Source organism: Sus scrofa, chromosome 9 (assembly GCF_000003025.6).
Source record: "Sus scrofa isolate TJ Tabasco breed Duroc chromosome 9, Sscrofa11.1, whole genome shotgun sequence".
NCBI classification, from domain to species: Eukaryota; Metazoa; Chordata; class Mammalia; order Artiodactyla; family Suidae; genus Sus; species Sus scrofa.
The window spans coordinates 13,807,307-13,826,959 of NC_010451.4; the positions used below are offsets into that span (position 1 = coordinate 13,807,307).

The following is a 19,653-nucleotide window of genomic DNA, read 5'->3' on the forward strand; positions in this document are numbered from 1 at the left end:
TTTGGAACCTGTGGGTCTAGAATTAGTAGCATCAGCATCTCCTGGGAGCTTATCAGAAACGTAGAAGCTCAGGCCCATGCTCCCACCCACTGAATCAGAACCTGCCTTTGGACAAGTCCCCAAGCAGTGCCCATGCATATTTAAGTTTAAGGCTCTCTCCAGAACACATGTTTTCCCAGTTTGGGGTAGGTTTCAGAGGATCTCAAATAGAAGGATTTCTCAAGGAAATATTAATTATTCAAAAGACATAAAAAGGAGAGTTCCTGCTACGGCTCAGCAGGATAAGAACCCAGCATGGTGTGCATGAGGATGCGATCCCTGGCCTTGCTCAGTGGGTTAAGGATCCAGCATTGCTGCAAGCTGCAGTGTAGGTCACAGATGTGGCTGAGATCTGGTGTTGCCATGGCTGTGGCGTAGCCTCAGCTGCAGCCGATTCAATCCCTAGCCCAGGAACTTCCATATGTCGAAATATAGCCATAAAAAGAAAGAAAAAAAAAAAAAAGGAAAAATCACCCAAACCATCCAGAAGTGTTAAGCCTCCAGGCCCTTGGGCAATGTCAAGTCTCTGGCAGCAGCCAGGGAGAGCTACCACCATCCCATCAGTCTGTCACAGGAAGCAGACACGAATCAGGCATTCCCTGGGAATCCTGAACCCTGCTGGCTGGGTGGAGGGCTGTGCATGAATAATTAATAGGGCTCTGCCCAGAAATGAACATAAAAGGAGCAAAACCAGGTCAAAGGCATATCACCACATCTCCAGGCGAGGGCTTGGCCTTTTCCAGCACAACTGTGTTGAAAGGACAGGCTGAGGGGGATGGCGACTTTTCTGACCCAGATGCCCCAGTTGGCCAGAAGGACCAGGGGCAGGGTGCGAAAGAAGCCTTGATTGCTATGTCTGTAGTTTTGTGGCTCACATAAATTAGGTCACCCACCTCATACATAAATTACTCAACATGGGATCCATTTACACTTCTTTGAAGAAGGGAGGGAACAAACCTGTAATGAGGCTTTACTCTCTGCATCATTTCTGTGTCTTGGCTCACCTGAGCATCGCCTAGGGAGCTTTACAGAGCTCAGATGCTCAGGTCACAACCAGAGCCACGGCAGGGCCCTCTGGGGTGGCGCTGGGGTGCTGGTCGCTGGTCAGATTCCCAGGTGATCTTAAGGCACTGACAAGGCTGGGATCCACTGTGCCGGAAGTCAAGCACCTAACAGCAGCTCAGAGAAGCAGGTAGAGAATGATTCTGACCGCACAGTGCAGAGTCGCAAAGGGACAGAGCTAGAATCAGAATCAGGAGCTTGCTGGTCTAAATCCAGAGCCCTTTGGTTTTCCGACTTCTATAGGCAGCTCCATTTTCAGAAGGCAGAGATGTCAGAGGTACAGAGATTCACTTACGAAAACCTAGAATAGGCTTCCTTGGACCCTGCCAGCAGCACCCCCACCCCACCCCCGCACACGCCTATATCCACCACTGAACTATAATGACAGTTCTGTCAAGATTGTGGAAGCAGGAATCAGAGGATCAGGAGCAGAGTGGGTGAGAAGAAAAGAGGAAGGAAAAATAGCAATGCCAAGAGCTACCATCCACACGGAAGATGCTGCCTGTCAGGCCCTGCACTAGCTCTGCAAACCCCACGCCAACCTTTTCTATAAGTGAAAAAAAAATGCCGAAAGCTCGGAGAAATCACTTACTGGAATTCATACAGCAACCGTAACAAACAGAGACATCAACCCAAAGTCCACTGGCATGTTCTGCTGTCGCACATGGCTTCAGAAAGCACCTAACTGAAGAATATGGGAGAACCATCCATAGCAGGAAAAGGACCTCCTGACTTGACTGGCCCTCAAGAAGTTACACTGAAGGCTCTGGAAACAATGTTCATTTAACAACGACAAGAACTCACACCACTGCCACATTCTTCCATGATAATCCTCTCAACAACCCGGCCAAATCATCCTTCTTAGCCCCAGCATGGAGACATTAGGTAACTGGTCAAGGTCCCACAGAAATAAAGTGTCAGACCAGCCATGGGGTTGTCCACAACTGCGGGGTCTCTTTCAAGCTGCCAAGAGGTGAAATGTGGGAGAAGAAATTTCAAGATATTTCGAAAGGTGAGCTGGGTCTCAGATTCTTCCAGAAAAGGGGTTGTTTGAGGCAGCAGCTCTGCTTCCATCACTCTGTCAGTGCTGCTTTTTTGTTAGGCAAGTTTTTGTTAGAATCATGCAACCCACGAAAGAAAGGAAGGTCCGCTTTCTTTATTCCTTGAGAGGGACCAGCGCTGGGAAATGGGAAGAGGTTTACACGGTATTAGGTTGAAGCGCATCCTATGGAAACTAAGAAAGGAAAACGGTCCAGGCAGCCGCAGAGCCGGCCAGCTTGTACCTGAGAAGGCAGGAGACTCAGCACCAGTCAGATGCGGGCTGAGTCCCAGGGCTGCCAAGGCTTGTGCTGAGGGTGCTGTCTTGCCCCTACCGAAGCCCTACTCCTTCATCAAGAAAGTGGGGATCCCACCAACCTCCAGAGAGCACCCTGGGGGATAAAGGAGCTTCCGTTCCAGCCGGCACCGTGTGTCATCTGGGTCATTATTGCACAACTGAGTGTGCCCGATGTTCTCCTGAAGGGAACACTGAATCCTCGCAGCCATGTGACGTGAGATGGGATCAACTGCTGTCTTGATTTCAAAGATGAGGGCTCTGGGGCCCCGAAGGGTTGCCCAAGGTCCCAGGGCAAGGAGGCAAGGGTCAGGGTCTGACCGAAGCCTCCAAGCGGAGGCTCTTCCCAATACTCCACGTGGCTGGGTGGCAATGCCCTCAGAATGCACGCGTGTAGAATCTGACTTCTCCAGCCCTACAGAGCAACGCAGGCTGGATGCTAGGAAGCACATCCTTGGCCTTAAGGGAGACAAACACTGGACAGGATAAGCCAGAAATTCTAAACTGCTAGAAAGGGCAGATTAGGAGGAGCTGGGGGGGTCTCTGCCCACACAGCACAGCAGAGAGCAGAGGGCCCCAGGGGAGGGGGGCATGCAGTTGCCAACCTTGACAGGTTCATTCAGTTTTTAAAAAAAGGACATAGAAAATAAATTTATAGTTACCAAAGGGGAAAGGGATAAATTAGGAGTTTGGGATTAACATACACACATCACTACATATGGAATAGATGACCAACAAGGACCTACTCTGTAGCACAGGGAATTAGACTCATATCTTAAAATAACCTGTAATGGAAAAGAATGTGAAATATATACACATACAGAAAAGTGAATCACTTTGCTGTATACGGAAACCAACATAGGATGGTAAATCAACCGTATCAAAATTTTTTAAAAGAGAAAACAAAATAAAAATAAAATACAAAACTTTGAGGGAAAAGTTAAGACAGTTCAAAATCACCAAAAATTCTATTAATTCACAGGTTACTACCTTCAATACTTTGTGTTTCTTTTCAGTCCTGCTTCAACAAATGCCTGCTCTAAAAAATATATTTGGGATTTAATAATAGAGTGTTTAATATTTTTTAAAACATAAATTTTATAGTGGCATTTTCCCATGTCACAAAAACACATGTCACAAACGATATTTAATCTTTGTGTAATATCCCACTGGTTGGCTCTGCCATATTTTACTTGTCCAACGCAATTGTTTTCATTTTTTCTTTTTTTTTCACTATTATAAAAACACTGCAATGAACATTTTTATTCTAACATCTTTTCTCCCCATCTCTGATGATTTTCTTTGGCTAGATTCCTAGAACTGGAATACTGGAATAAAGGGAATAAGTGTTTCTAGGACTACCAACACTTATTTCCAAATTGCTTGCCTAAAAGGGTGTGTTACTTTGCATTTCCATCAGCAGCAAAGGAGAGCAGTGGTTTCCTAGCACTTCCTCCAGAATCCAACGTTGGATTAGACATTAGAATCCAACACGAGACAAGAAATAATCTTGTCTAATAAGAGAAGTGAAAACTTGTAGCAAGACTCTGAAAAGAGGCACAGATCACTTCCAAACCCACCTCTAGTCATAGAAATAGTAGGTGGCTGAACAGGGTTTCCAGCTGAAGACTTTAAGCTCCAGGGGCTGGGGCCCCGACCACCACCCCAAAGTCCTCAGCCACAGCTTCGTATTATGCAATGGCTGTCAAAGGTCAGGTATCCTTTTAGGAAATTTCACATGAGATTCCAGGAGGGCAAGGACCCTTGCATTCATCTTTGATTAGCCCAGGCTCTGGACCAGCACTGTCCAAGAGAGCTTTTTGCAATGATGGAAAGGCTGCATCTACGTCTGTGCTGTCCGCTGTGGGAGCCACTACTTTCCTTGAACATTTGAGATCTGGCTAGTGCATTGAGGAAATGAAGTATTCATTTGATGTAATTTTAATTAAATTGACTTTAAATTGTGACTAGTGACCGCCAAATTGCACAGCATAGCTCTAGAGGAGCCAGGGCTTCACCCAATAAATATTTAAGGGACAAACTCATGGAATCCTCCAATTCCACGTATCTCTACCACTCTTCTTGCAAGGCAGGAGTTTGCCTCTCCTACCCTCATCTGTACATGTCCATTTATTTGTTCTCTCAGATGCAGAGTTAATGCTATTTACCTGCCACGTGGGGGTGATGTGAGAATCTGCTAACCAATGTTTGCAAAGAACTGTAATGCTGACTGGTTCTCAGACCAATGGCACCTTCCTAAAACATGCAAAGGACCACTTCTCATCCAAAGGCCAAAGCAGGGCTGGGCTTGTTGGGTAAAAGGCTGGTTCCTCTGACTCACCCTGAACCAGATCCTTTCACAGGAGATCTCATCGATGCCAAGTCCTTGGGTTTGAAAGGTCTCGCCAGTCGGAAGATACTGAAATGTACCTTTTCGATGGTTTTGATGTCACAGTTTGATGAGTAAATTAATAACACAAACAAGACTGGGGAGGGCGGTTATTTAACCAACTTGAACAAATTGCTTTGAAGCTTCTTAAGCACTTTAATTGCTTGCATGATAATGATGCAGATTTCTAAATGTCTTGATCTACTCTTAAAGTAGGCCCAGTAAAAGCACTTCTAAAGGGAAACACTTTGCTAAGCACTCAGTTTTTAATTACATGGCTTTCTAGAAAGGTGCCATTCTAAAAAAAATAAGGTATGGGGGCCAGAGGTGTATGATGGGGGTATGGGGGTGTATGATGAAATGCTGAACCTTGGTGCCTGTCCCCGTGCAGATGGCCTGCCTTGCCGAGCCTGTCACAGCAGCTGTGTGACACACAGAAGGCACTCAGCATACGTTTGTTTCACTTTTGCCCTATTCTTCCACTTCCAGGACCACCACGGGATAGGAGGGTTGACAATGCCCTCCCCACTCTGCCTGCAGAAATGAAGACACCAATTCTCAAAACCCAAAAGCAAAGAGCAGACACATCCCTAGACAAGCTACAAATAGAAGACAGCTCCTCTCGACAACGGGTGGGCCTTATCATTACTTCCCGGAATCGTGTCAGGGTGGGAAGAAGCTTGAAACCTTGCTCCTCCCACAGGGACCAGCAGCAGAGCATCCCCTGGGAGCTTGTCAGAAACGCAGATTCTGGGGCCCCAAGTATCTTCAGACCTACTCTAGACCTACTGAGCCAGAGCCAGCATTTTCACAAGATTCTTGTGTAACCTGCGTGCATGTTAAACCTTGAGAAGCATCACCTTATGAAGAAGCATCAAATCCAGTCTCCTCTCCCAACCTAATTCTCCAGAGAGGGAAAGTGATTCCAGGAATGGGCCAGTGCTGCAGCCAAGCAACCAACCCTTGGTTTGACTTGCAAGGGGTCTGAAGGCCAGACTTTTAGAAATCAACAACCATTCCACAGCAACAAAAAAGGCTCTTTGTGAGACAAACATTCTTAAAAACGAAAGGTTCTTGACAATTATAATGAAAAATCAATTGCCTCTGATACCCCTTCCCCCCTGTGGGCCCAGGCTACAGGGCTACCATCCTTCCTCAAAGCAAATGCAGGACTCAGGGGACAGGGAGTGGGGGGCCCGGCACACCTGCTCCTGACATCCTGCTACACAGATGTCCTGTTTCCTTTCTATTTTCCAAATGAAAGAAAAGCCCCGATTTGATGTTCAGAGTATAACAAAGGACAAAAATCTTCCCTCACCTTCCCTAGTGGAGCTGCAGTGGTGTCAGTATCAAAGCAGCATCTAAACACTTGTCAGGATTCAGAGTCTGGGGCCAGCAAAGCCGGTTGCCTTTGTGGTGACCACACTATCAAACAACCCGAGGTGACCTCGCCGTTGGATCTAAAGGAACTCCTGATGTCTCCTGCTGAGCCGGGGGACACTTTGGAAATGGGAGGAATGGACTTCCCCCACTGGCTCCACTGAATTCTTTGTCAGCTGGCAAGTCATCCAACCACAGGGAACACATCTTTTCTGGGTCACAGAAATCTGACACGTGAAAGAAGAAGGCTGACAAATACATCCTTGGGTTGAACCAGTCCATGAGGGGATGGGACGAGGGCAGTGCCCAGCTACTACTGCTTTGGAAACATCATGTAGGCATGTTAATACATGTTTTTAGTCGTGCCCAGGGATCATGAAGTCCTTTGGGCTGAATTTCCCAGGAAAATGCCATGCGGGGGTGTGGGGGGTTTCCTTTGTAAGCTTTTCTAAGTCCTTGAAGTGGGGGTGCATAGGGGGAATCCTAATGCAAAGATGCAAAGACACACACACACACTTCTGGGGAACTGTTTGTCATTCACCAGGGAGCCAGCCCCACTACAGTACAGAGACACAGATTTACATATTTCGACTCCATTGCTGGCTGAAGCATTACTAAGGATGATGATTCCAAGACAGCCAGGGAAAAAGATGTTCTTGGAGAAACAATTTGCCTATCAGTTTAGCAGAACAGCTCCAAGTCATCAAGTCATGTAAATCCCCTGCCTGAGGTTGGCCTGCCAGCCCCACCTTCCTCTACGGCCAAGGTGCCCAAGCCTTTAGAGGGACTGCAAAGTTAGCAGCCACATCCTGGTTAAAAAGATGAAGCAGAAATCACAGTGGACCCTACAGCTTCTCACGTGTGACCGAAGTCTCAGCCTCTGACTCTACAATCCTGCTTTCAAGGGATTTATCTTAAGGAGACACTAAAATTGCAGAGTGCGGACAAGAATAATGACTGCAGCTTTGTTATGATGATAAAGAACTAAAAATAAACAAAGTCAAAATTTGGGTACTGTTCAATGAAATTTTACCATATCAAAACATTGGGGTTCTATGCAGCCATTAAAAATGTTGCACTGGGGGAAAATGTGTATAACACAGAAAGATTTATCCTTAAAGGAAAATAAGCATACAAAATATTGTAACTATGACCTCATTTTTTCCTACATTCCTATGGAGAAGTCAAAAGGTACACACACCCCCAAATGTGGTGAAACATTTTCTTTTTGCTTTTCTTCTATATTGTTTTACTTTGCTACAGTGAACATATATTACTTTGGTAATAACTGGAATAAAGATAATAAAAGGGAAAAAAAAACCTGTAACAAAGTAATAAATATATAACCCACAGAGGACTACGCATCTACTTTTATGGTTTCATTAGAAGCCTTCCTTATAGAAAACTATAAATTCAGGGATCCATGTAAGCCTGGTTTCCTGGGAATTGGGGCATGTGTTACTTGCAAAGTGGCCCCCATAGCAGTCTTTCAGTGCAAAGCGAAGATTTCACGTAGCAATAAGCCAGGCTGACAGACCAGGTAAGAAGGCAGGTAAAGATGGGACCTTTAGATCTAGAATTGATGTTGATTGACCCTGCTAGGCTGTTGGAATCAAATCTGCAAGGAGATGATCTGAATCCCATGGTTCTCATGTTTCCGTTTTTACATTTATGAATGTGGTGAATGTATTAGGACCAGAACAGCAGCATGATGGGGGTCCAGGCAGAGTAGCCATTCCTCAAAACCAGACAGGCATCTGAGGGTACCAGGCAGAGAGTTATACCTGTGCTTGGTAGGTCTCTTTTTCCTTCAGTCTCTAACATTTAAGGAGAGTGGGTAGGCATCTCCGAGCGAATCCCTTGCTGGTGTTGCCCAACATCTCCAATTTTTAATCTCCTTCTCTCCCATATTTGTAACGTTTGATCTGGAAATACCAGGTTATGTAACATGCCAATCTGCATGTAATTCCGTCAGGAAAAAAAAAAAAGGACTCAATGAGGGAGAAATTCTAACAAGACTGGAAATGACTTTTCTAAGAAAAGAGATGATATTTTTGTTTCAAGCATTTGAGCTGGTTTTAAATAGACTTTGGATGCAATGTTGCTGGTTCTTTCTGGGGCTGTTGATTTCCCTGCCCAACCCCCACTCTCAGAAGCACAAAGCTGGAAAGAGATGAAGGCGGTGGGCCCGAAGGATCATCTGTGGATGTCCTGCAGTGTGCCAGAGGCTTTGAGGACCTTAATCCTTGCAGTGCTGGAAACTAAGACAATAGCTTCCCATTTTACAGGCAAGAGAACTGAAGTTCCAAAGGAAACCTGCCTAAGGCCACATGACTCCTGCCCAGGAAATTAAGGGGTTAAAGTCACATCGCATCCATTTACTGCCACAAAACCACAGAGGGTTGAGGAGATTGCACCACAAAGTCACATCTATTGGAAGAGAGCCTTTGGAGATCCAAATTCCCCACTCCACCAAGCCCCAGCCTTCTACTGCAACACCTGTTTCCCATGGAGCTCACTACCTCATATTCCCAGCATTCCCTTTGCTTAGAACTGTCTTCTGATGACTCTTCTTTAGGCTGAGCACTGCTTCTGCCCCCCGGCTCAGGCAGTGAGCACCAAGCTGACCCTTCCCCACCCCATTGTCTATTAGGAGGGCTCATTGTCCTACTGCCTCCATTCCACACCCCACCCCCATCGAAGAGAGGCCTTGAGAATAGGATGTTGACAGATGAATCCAAGAGATCCCTCTTCGTTGTATACTGAACCTCCCCATCCCTGACAGCTTCCCCACCCTAGAATATGGAAAGTCCACACACCCACCTGCAACCTGCCCCCAACGCACTTAAAGCACTTAAAGACACCTGCTAAAAATGAAAGCTTCCCTGAATTAGTCCCTTAAAACTACCTGAGCACCTACATCCTAAGTCCCGAAGAAACCCAGGGACGACCAAATTTCACAAGATCTATTGCACTCAAGACGGAGAAGAGACACACGTTCACCCCACTGAATTAACTCCGACGGGTCCAATTCCACCAGGTGAAAGGACTTCCCATCTTCACCCTCGCCAGAGAAAACTGTTTCTTTCTCCACGACCCCTTATAACATCTACAAAGAAAGAAATCTCATTTTTGCGCGATGTCTGGTCTTGCCTTCCCTCCCAAGCATGCGCGCGCGGGCTTGCGAACACACACACACACGCGCGCGCGCACACACACACACACACACACAACTTGCTTCCACTGCCACCACCTGTGAAAACATCTCTTGTAACTTTGGCGAAGAGAGCTCCCGGCAAAGCTGAACTGCAGGGCGCCCAGAGCGCGCCAGGGCTGGCGAGGATGGGGGTCCGGGCGGGGAGAGGGGAGGGACGCGCGGCGGGGACTCCGAGCCGCCCCAGGGGCTGGAACGCGGCCTGGAACGTCGCGGCTTCGGCTCGGGTTTCCCGCCCCGGCCCCGCCCACCCGGCGGCCCAGCTCCCGCGGACTGCGGCTCTGCCCCGCGGAGAACCCCCAAGCCGGGGACCGCAGGCTGACCTCGGCGGGGAGCGCCACGGGCTCTCGATCCTCGCAACCCACGCTGGACCCCCGGTGGCCTCCAGAGGTCGGCGGGGAGGGGGGTGGCGCGGGGCCGGGGCCGAAGGGGGAGGGGGAGGAGCCGCCCCCGAGCGCGGGGAAACAGGTTGCAGCGGAGCCGGGTCCCCTCCCCGCGGCCGCCGCGACCCGATTCCCGCCGTGCCCCAGGAGCGGAACCAGCCCCTCCGGGGCACCCTCCTCCTTCCCGGACCCCCGCAACCCGGCCGAGCCCCGCAGGCAGCCGGGTTAAAGGCGCCTTCAGCAAGGTCAAGGCGAGGCCGGCCGGCACCTGGGGATTTTTCCCAGCCGAAAACAAGCTTCGCGATCGCATTGTTAAGGATCATGGCAGCGGCAGGAAATCCGAACGGCCCCACAGGTCTGAGAGAGGGAGGATTTATTTTACAGCGCGGAACACACTCAGACAGACCCAGGCTTTCGAGGGGGGAGGGGATGTGGGGTTTCAGGACGATGGAATGTGGCAAAAACAAAACATTCCCCGCCCGTGCACGCCGCCACCCCCAGACTGCGGGGCTGGGGGGAGCTCCGGGCCACTGTGCCCCGGACTTCAGCGTTCTGCAGGGCACTACCAGGTCTGAGTGGCTTCCCCCTCTACAAGCGAAAAACAAGATTTAAAAACACTCGACTACTGTGGTTTCTCAGTGCTGCACGCAGCGAAGGGAGGCAGGGAGATGAGGAGAAGAAACGCAACGGAAGCTAACTGCCGCCCGCGTAGCGGAGCAGCGAGGGGGTCTGAAGCCATACTCCACAGCCATCCCCATCCCATCAGCGGCGGCCTAGCCCTGGAAACCAGGAATAGGTACTTAATGGTGGCCGACCCTGGCAAAGGCCAGCTCTCACCCTTCTAACGCCACGCCAGAGTGGGCCTGCATGTCTGGGATGTTTGGCATCCCCGAAGGGGACCAGACGTTGCAGGCAGGTTTCTAATACCATGAAGGGCACTGCGTGGAGGAGTGCGATGGGGAGGAGGCGCTAGAAGAGGCAGAGAAGAGGGGCTCTGGGGTTCCCTAGGACATAAAGTCAGTTTTCTAAAACAGCACTCCCTGGAAAGCCTCCCAGTACCCCGAGCGGAGGCTTGGGCCCCGCGGACCAATGGACCGAGTTTTGTCCGGCTCTTTTTTCTCTCCGATCAATCCCAGATCCCCTCTCCAGTCCCTTGATCACCGGTTCTTTGGGGACAGCGGCATCAGCACTCAACGCCCATCGCTGAGGTGGGCTCTGTGCTGCGAGGCATCTCTCTGTTCTCTGGTCCTGCGGTGAGAGCGCCCTGGTACTAACATTCCTCAAGCAGGCAAACTTTCAAGCTTGTCTTTCGTGAACCGAGGGCTCAAATCCTGGTCCCGAGTAATCAGAAAGGCAGTTTATGTAACTGCCCGCGGGGCCGTTAGGCAGATCTCCCGGCGGCCACACAGCTCAGCCCTCTCAGCCCCACGCTCGAATCCCGAGAGTGCCTCGCCGCCGCTTTCCACAAAGCAGCAGGGCGAGCTCCTGAGCTAGTCTAACACTAGGAGGGCAAGCAGGAGCCGGCAAAACCCAGGCTGCCCTCCACGCTACTTTCGCCGCATTGGGGGCTTAAGGATCGCGGCATTTCTAGAAACCTTCTCGCCAGGGCTGCCGGTAGGAGGGGGCAAGGGACCCGGTGGGGGATTGCCACGGTTCTGAGAGAGCTCTGTAACCCCACTGAGTAATAATACCCTCGCCCACATGGACTAGGGTGCACAAATCGCTTTAACATCTCGCCCTGAAAGGGGAGCCAGTTTCCAAAGTTAGAGAACACGCAGTTGAATTTCCAGTACTTTCCAACCTCGCCTAGGCGGGGGCAGGGCAGAGAAGGGCTGGCAGCGGCCAGCAAAGCCCACCCCTACAGCTTGCCAACGAGGACTCACTAGTTGAGCCTCCCCTCGCCCTAGTAACTGACTGTATTCCCTGGTTGTGTGTACACACCCACACCCACACCGGGAGACCACTCTTGCGATATAAAGACTGCATTTTTAAAGAGCGAGGAAAATGACTAAGGAGCTTGGTGATCACATTTCACTTCCCAGAGCACATTTCCCGAAGCCTGGGTGCGAGTAGACGTACACACACACACAGACACACAGACACACACGCACACCCAGGAGCGCTCTGAGTGTCCACCCGGCGGCTGCAGCCTCAACTCGCTCCGAGGGAAACGTGAACACCGAGGCAGGGCGGCAAGCCGGGAGAGAGGAGCCCCGCGCCGGCCGCGTAGGGAGCAGGGCTGAGAATCGCGTCTCTCGGTTCTCGGTTCTAACCGCAGCGCGCATGGGGCCGCTGCAGCCTGCGCTCGCTCCTCCTGGCGGGCTGCAGCCCCGGAGCCCCGCGCCGCCTCGTGGGCTCCTCCAGTGCCCGCCGGAGCCCTGAGGCGGGCGGGTCTGCAGAGGGGCTACGGGCGGGGAAGAGGATGCTGGCGAGGTGGACGAACCCCGGGCGCGCCGCCTCCCTCCCACCGCCGTCCCGAGTCCCCGGCCCGCCTCCACCTCGCTGTTCTCCCCTAGCCCTCCCCTAGCCTTGGCTCCCTGGCTCCCCAGCTCCCGCGATGGGCTCCGGGGACTGCGTGGCGGAGGTTCGGGGCTCCAGACTGGCTCGCCTCGCCGGCAACTCGCGCCCCAGCCGTTCTCCCTTCTTCCCTCGGTGTGGGCCGGGGGAGGACTGAGGGACAGGCGAACGTCTCCCGGAACCCTGGGCGTTCGCGCGAGCTGCCCCGACCCTGCCCCAGCTAACGAGCGCAGAGAGGCGCGAGGGCCGGCGAGGCGCCGCGGCGGTCCCCAAAGGCGCTTTTCCGTAGAGCGGATCGCGCCGCCTTACCGTTGCTGCAGGCTGCCACCGCCAGGGAAGCGGGGAGGAGGGCGGCAGAGAGGCAGGGCGCTGCGCTGGTAGCTCCTCTCGCTCTCGGCGGCGAGGCTCCTCGGCTCCGCGAGCCCGAGCAGGGCGCCCTGGAAGGAGCAGGTCCCTGCTCCGCGCTCAGCTCCAGCGAGACCAACAATAGCTCCCGCAGGGAAAGGAGCCCTAGCGAGGCTCCAGCCGCGCGCGCAAGCCCGGCTCCGGCTCCCGGCCGCTCCCGGCCGGCGTCCCTGCCAGCACTGCTGCCCCACATGAAACAGCTGCAATCCCGAGGCTTCTGGGGGGTTGGGGCGGGTGTGTGCGCGCGCGTGTGTGTGTGAGTGTGTGTGTTTAATAGCTTCCCTCCTCGTCCTCCCCTCCCTGCCTGCTCGGCCGCCTGCCTCCGTCCCCCACCCTCGCTCTCTTACACACAGAGAGGGCGAGCGAGCGAGCGAGACACACACACACACTCACACACACACGCACACGCACACGCAGGTTACATGAATGGGAGGCGGGAGCCAATCCTGCAAGGCTGGGCGAGCCGCGGCGCACAGGCGCTGGCAGCAGGGCCGCACCACGGCGCCGGGGGGCGCCACGCAGGTGATGCGAGTCCTCCCGGGGCCACTCACCGGCCTCTCGGTCAGCCCAGACTCTCTGTTCTCTCCAACGTCTTCCTTTCTCCCCTTTTCTTCTTCCTCTCCGCTTCTTTCTCCATCTTCTCGCCTTCGTATTTCCTTTTCGTTCGCCAATTCTCCAAGTTCTCTCAGTTCAGGATCCTTCTCGGGGCTCTTCTTCCACTGTCCTCGCTTCCTTTCTCGCCCCCTTTCTCAAACTTTCTCCTTCCTCGTCCCGACTTTCCTCGACTTCCTCTCCCCTGGCCTTTTGTTCTCTTTCTTCCCGCTTTGGCTTTCTCCCCCGCGTCTCTGCGGTGTCGTCTGGTCTCCTCTCCCTCCCCCACCGCCTGTCCCCGGGTCTCTGGGTCGCGTGGCCCGCCTCCCAGCCTACTCCCTGATATTATTTCACACCCTCGACACTTTCCCAGAGAAGGTCTCTCTCGCCGCCGCTGCTGCAGCACAGCCAGAGGTAATTAAGAGCTGAGAACTTGAGTTCCTTCCTCAGGCACGCAAGATGCCCAGAGAAAGGCCCTCCTTCCTCGGACAACTTCCCCAAAACCATGGTAACAGCTACTGAGTCGTGATAACAATCATTTAAAAAATAACTGCAGTGAACGTGGTCCAAGAGATTTCTGTCCTTCGCCTGTCTGGATCGTGATCGCCAGCACATTTCCAAGAGAAGGGCATTTTAATACAATGGGAGAGGCAGCTTGGTGCAGTGGCAATTTGCAGGGGCTTAGGGGAGAAACCCCAGGAATTCCCACTCCAGCCCTGCTGCATCCTAGCTGCACGACTGAGTGTAGGCTGTTACCCCTTAGCCAGCGTCAGTTTTCTCATCTGTAAAACGGATAATTATACCTACTGGTGAGGATTAAAAGCAAGAACAAAGGAAAGACAGCACTGGCCATGTATATAGGAGATGCTCAGTTAATATTGCTTTCCTTTGCTCCCAGCCCCTTTTAAAACTCCCTTCCTGATCTTCTGCTACCTTATATCTCCGTGATCTCGAGTGCTTAATGAAGGAGGAAGTGTGTCAATACGAATGTGATGATACTAAATGTGAAACAAGATCGAGGATATTTTTAAACATCTCTCTTGTGGGGTCAGGAGACTAACCAGTTGCCATCCGCTAATTACAGAAACATCACAGAGAGTACAATATAAACTTGGGGAGCTGGAATGCCCCTTCAATATCTCCTAACCTAGGTGCCCCAGAAAGGCAGGGGAGGGGGAGAGGGAGGTTGCCACACACTGTCCAATCTATTTTCAAAACCTTTATGATCACTGAACACTGACCAGTGACAAAGCCTCTGAGACTAACTGAAATGTCGAGGCTCTGCCTTCGGGTAACATATATCAACTCTGTGTTCTCAGCACAGACGTCAAATGCTGGGACAAGCCGTGGTGAGTAGTCAGATTCGGTCCTTTGACAGACAACTATTGCCCACCTACTCTGTGGTTGGCACTGTGACCAGCTCTGGGCATCTAGTAGTGAGGCAAACAGGCCCCACCTTTGTGACTATGCAGTGCAGTAGACATATGTGACTAAGGTATAAGAGGAAACTGTCACTTACACCTCGAGAAATGCCACTTGTTTGGTGGATGAAAGGCTCAGAATAGGAGACCCATGGAGGGCTGAGGGCTGGAATAGAGGGATCCTTGAGAGGACAATTTTTGGAACTCACTTCCCATTCTGTGCACCTCATTTGACCAATGAGAAAACAAGCCCAAATGATAAAAGCAGGGATGGAAGTGTGATAAGAAACAAGCTATCTTGCATAGCTTCAAAATATCTTTGATTAATGTCAAAGGGGAGAACATTAACTTTACATTTGAAAAAGCTGGCCAACTTCACCTTAATCACGTAGTTAATAAGTCAACATCACCTGGGATTTGCCAGACGGACGGATATCCTATGCCTCCCGATGCACCGAGAGGAACGTCACACGACTTCTGTGGTTTCTCTGCCCAAACATGAATGACCTGAATTGAATCATGAAGATCCATCAGATAAGCCCAAACTGAGGACCATTTAGTGAAATAACTGTCACATACTCCTCAACAATACCAAAGTCTTAAGAGACAAAGACTCTAGAACAGTTCCAGATTAAAGGAACAGCTTAGTGGTCATGATAAGTGCAACATGTGGTCCTAGATTGGGACATTTAGGGAACAGCTGGTGAAAATAAGGTCTGTACCTTAGATAACAGTTTGTATCAGTGTCAACTTCACAATATTTGATAATTGCTGGTTATGAAGGTGACTACCTCGTTTTTAGGAAATATATAACTGAATCATTTAGTGGTTAAAGCATATGAACAAAGCTCAATCTTCACCTTCAAGGAGAGGCACAGTGTGGTGGGTATTTGCCTAAATGGACAGAGCGTGAGCCCAGAAGGATGCCCAACCAAATCCTTGGGGGCCAGGGAAGACTTCCTGTAGGAGGCGGCATTCCAGCTGAATTTTGAAGGCAAGAAAGTTTGCTAGCCCGTGAAGGGAGGGGAGATGCTTTTGAAGTAAAGGACAAGGACATGGACAAAAGCATGAGGCACTCCTTATGGCCATGGAGTTGGCATGTGAAGGGAACACCTGGGGTCCAGTCTAGATAAATAGGTAGGGCAGGGTCTTGAAGGGGACTCAAGGAAGCTGAGGATCACAAACATTCTGAAAGCTCAGGGGCTCGGTGGGTGGGAAGTAGGGCGGTGTGAAAGGTTTTTAAGTAGAGGAGGCAGATGGTCTTAAGTGTATTTGAAAAAGGAGATCTTAGAGCTTTGAGGGGAAGTGGGTTAAAGGGAGTGGCTTGGAAAGATCAGAGATGCTCATGTAGGTCCCTTAGGTAAACCAAGACCATGGCAGTGAGGCTGGAGCCGGGATGAGACACATGAGAGGGACGGAGGAGGTAGAATGAACAGGGTTCATTGGTGACTGGTGGGAGGGGGCGGACAAGGAAAAATCCCAAGTGTCTCCTGAGTCTCAAGCTTGAGTACCTGAGTAGAGGGTGGCTCTAGTCACTTTGAGGTCCAGAGAATTCAGGAGGAAATGGACATTTTAGAGGGGAAAATAAAATAAGGCCAGTTTGTTACCATGTTGTGCTCGAACTCTAAAGCTAGCTCGAGATTCTTCTGTACAGCTGCTCTGTGCCATCAAAAACACTGCTGTAAAATTCAACCTAACACTCTCCAAATGGCCAGCCCCATGCATTACCCAGAAAAAAAAAAAAAAAGAAAAGAAAAGAAAAGCTAGATGAGATATGGTAGCAGTACATGATTTGTAGTCAACTAGGATGAGTAAACTGGGGGACAACCTTGTTGGAACCTTATGCAGCCACTCGAAAGTTTTTCTTTTGCAGAGTTTCTTTTATGCCATGGAGAAATGCCAGTGTTGGCGTGTAAGATATTTAAGAAGCAGGCTTCAGAATTGTTAACGACGTAAAAATCATGGTGGAGAAAAATTGGGGGGGGGGAAATCATGCCAAATATTAACAATGGCTGCCTCTGGGTGATAGGAGTATGAGGGACACACTTTCTTCTTCATGCTATTTTGAAACTTTCTGTCTCCCAATGAACCTTCCTTTACTTTCATAACAAAAATTAGAAGCTGTCATTAACAAAACCGAACACTGCTGTGACCCCCCCTCTTCCCTTTTCAACCCACCCTACTCACTCCCCCTTGTAGACTAACTAACTGCCTTTTAAGCTTTGAGAGTGAAATAAGAGAGCATTTAACAAATCAGGGGAAATTATCAGCTGGGCTGGAGAGGGGGAGCAGGCATTCGTAGGCAGGCAGATATGTTATTAGAGCTGTTGCAACTGTATATATTAGAGATGTTTGCATTGCCCTTATTGATTCTGTGATATGTTACAAGGAAAACAAAACCTATAATGGGGCCAAGAAAGTGTGCGTCTTTAAAGGGCAAGTTTTAATTAGGAAATGTATTTATTTGCAAAAACACTTCTCTTCCTAGTCCAGCAGTTATTATAAACTTGTTTCGGAAAGCAGGTATTTCAGGCAAGGAGGCAGGTAGGGGGAAGGGGCCAGGCATTGTGCCTGCTGTCTGATGCTACATCAACTTGGCAAGAGGCTGCATAGCATTTAGAGATCCACTGATCAGCACCATCAAATGTTCACAATTAGAGAGAGAGAGAAGTGCAGGCCAGAGGATGCTCTTATTTTTCGGATAGGCTGCTGTAAATGGCAATCAAGTCAGGCTCCCTCAGCATCTGTGATTTTTCAGCTCATAGAAATGTTCACTATGTGGCTAGGCTCCCCTATCCAGTAATAATTACCCTTTCCGCAGCATAGCCCTTTCCCTGTTCAAAATACCCTCCACACCTGTCGATTCTCTTGAGCCTTGCACCCACCCTGGCTAGGATCTTGTTATTTGCAGGTTACAAGGGAGGAACAGGGACCTAGAGAGGCAGGGTGGTTTGGCTACCAACTAAAGAAAGAACAAGGACCTTCCTGGAAAGCCTTCTGTGTGGCTTTGGAGCTTCCGAGTTGTGTTACCTCATCAAATCCTCAGGATACCTTGAGAGGGAAGGTGACTAAACAGGCTTATGTGGTTCTAGCTCAACAGAATCAGAAGAGGAACTCAGTTCTCAGGATTCCCAGGCCAGTGCCTTTCCCAGCATGACCCCCTTTTTAAAAACCAAGAGGTGAGGCTAGGTGTTATTCTCTGGCTGTTTGCTCAGTTTAACTTGTGAGCTGCCTTTCTGGATGGTGGGAATTCAAAGCTGGCATATGCAGGTAAAATGGCAATGACTGTTGAATGCCTCTCTTAGAATTTCATATAAATTTGGATGGATTCATCTGCTTGGATTCATATAAATTTTCTCTTTCAGAGCAATGGTTGGCCTTTGTCTCTCTCTCTTCCCACCCCAACTGCAACATTCAGCAGTGTATTTGGCACTTAAAAATCCTTAGGAAATATTCCTCCACTGAGTGAAGAAACAAAATTGTTAGCATGCATTAAGCATTGTGCCCAGGATGGAGCAAAGGGGTATTATTACCTTATTTAAATTTTAGGGCAACACCATATGGTAGATGGCTATCACCTCTATTCCATAGGTGAGAAGACTGCGACATAGAGAAGGCAATTTGTCCGAGGTCCTGCGGCTAATACATGGCAAAGCCAGATTCCACCTTGAACCGTTCTGAGTCCAGGCTCTTAACCACCATATGGTATTGGATGGATGGATGGATGGATAAATGGATGGAATTAGTAATACTAGCCGTACAATGAATTCTCCATGAGCTACAGTACATTTTGGGCTAATCTTGTCTAGAATAGGCATCCCATTACCATGATTGCACCCCATTTATTTCCTTCATCACATGTTTCACAAGTTGCAGTAATTTGTATATGCATTTGATTTTCTTATTTTATTTTATTTTATTTTTTGGAACATCTACCCAACTTGCAATAGAAGTTCCATGAATGTCTTGGTCACTGTTGTGATCCCGGGCACCTAGCACAATGCTTGGCACAAAAGTAAGTGTTCAATAACTATTTGTGAAATGAACAAATGAATGGGGCCTCCCATGCCTCCAAAGTGGTGGAGGGCCTTGAGAAAGATGGGTCTTTTAAATGGAATCACTCCCTCCCACACCCGTGCTATACTTCCTGCCCCGAGGGCACGTGGTTGGGCAGTGGGGCTAAGATGCAGAGGAACACGTAATGGTTCTGATTGTGTTCCTCCATTGACGTTTGCTCCCAGATAGCAGGGAAAACAGTGACCAGAAAAAAGCAGCATCTGTCGTGGTCAAAGGTGATGAGCTGGCAACATCCCATGGTGGAAGCAGCCTCTCTGATTAGGTCAGCCCCCGCTTGCACAGTGGAGAGACAGTGTATCAGCTGACATCCCTTGCATAACATTTTCTTTCCGAGAGCTGGTGGAATGGTCTCCTCAAAGGGAGCTCTCCTATGGCTTTCCTCCTGCATGCTCGACACCATGTGACCTTTTCAAAGAGGCTGCGCGTCTCAGCCGAGGCCTCCTTTCTGGACAATTTTGTCCTATCTCTTTTCTCATCATTTGTCTAGCCGATTGCTTCACCACTCCTGTAGATCTGCCTTTTTTATACTAGGTAGATCAGGTGGTGGGTGCCAATCTTCTGCAGAGTGATCTATTTCCTACTCTTGGATGTCTGCAGCCTGTATTAGAACTGCATGTTGGTCCAGAGGGCTGTGGCCATTGGTCCAGGGGTAATCAGGAATGTAACAAACAAAGCAAATAAAAAAGCGACCACAAAGGCTTCCACTAAATAACCAAAGCCTCTGTAGGGTGATTCTAATGACTGTGATGCCAGACGCTGACCCAATGTATTACACAAATCCATACACTTAAGCCTTATGACAGCCCTACAAAATAAATTCTACTGCTAGTCCCAAATCAGAT

At 49.8% G+C, this 19,653-nt stretch overlaps 1 protein-coding gene across 1 annotated transcript in view; it reads right to left on the reverse strand.

Moving 5' to 3' along the window:
* TENM4 (teneurin transmembrane protein 4) overlaps positions 1 to 19,651 on the reverse strand; it is a 786,343-nt gene extending 766,692 nt beyond the window's left edge. The window contains 1 exon segment of the mRNA XM_005667171.2: positions 13,274 to 19,651. The gene's annotated coding sequence lies outside the window, so the exon portion shown is untranslated.